Source organism: Agelaius tricolor, unplaced genomic scaffold (assembly GCF_023055355.1).
Source record: "Agelaius tricolor isolate 1412-34295 unplaced genomic scaffold, bAgeTri1.0.p SCAF_3, whole genome shotgun sequence".
Lineage (NCBI taxonomy): Eukaryota > Metazoa > Chordata > Aves > Passeriformes > Icteridae > Agelaius > Agelaius tricolor.
This window is the reverse complement of record NW_027269263.1, coordinates 21,144,111-21,144,385: the sequence shown is the minus strand read 5'-3', so window position 1 is coordinate 21,144,385 and position 275 is coordinate 21,144,111. Positions and strand designations below refer to the sequence as shown.

The 275-nt window shown below is 54.9% G+C and overlaps 1 protein-coding gene across 6 annotated transcripts in view; it reads right to left on the bottom strand.

The window, feature by feature from the left end:
- The window catches only part of ZC3H7B (zinc finger CCCH-type containing 7B), a 47,228-nt gene that overhangs the window by 5,997 nt on the left and 40,956 nt on the right, over positions 1-275 (bottom strand). The gene's annotated exons all lie outside the window — the stretch shown is intronic.

Sequence of the window (275 nt, the reverse complement as noted above, 5' to 3'; positions counted from 1 at the left end):
CTGCACAAAGGTGACACATGAAGCCACTCAACAACCTCCCACTTGGTGCACAAACTATGAGAAAAGGACAAATGCTGGGGCAGCCCTTCCCTCCCCTTGCCTGTGCAGCAGCACCAGACTGAAGGGCTGTGCCCCATGTCACCTCCTCAGACAGGACCCCTGGGGAGAGAGCCAAATTCACAGCATGCCACCTGGCATGCTGGGGGGGGGTCTTCTATCAGTCCAGGGGCAACTGTGACAACAGCCACACAAACTTTTCAAAAAGATGGCAAAGT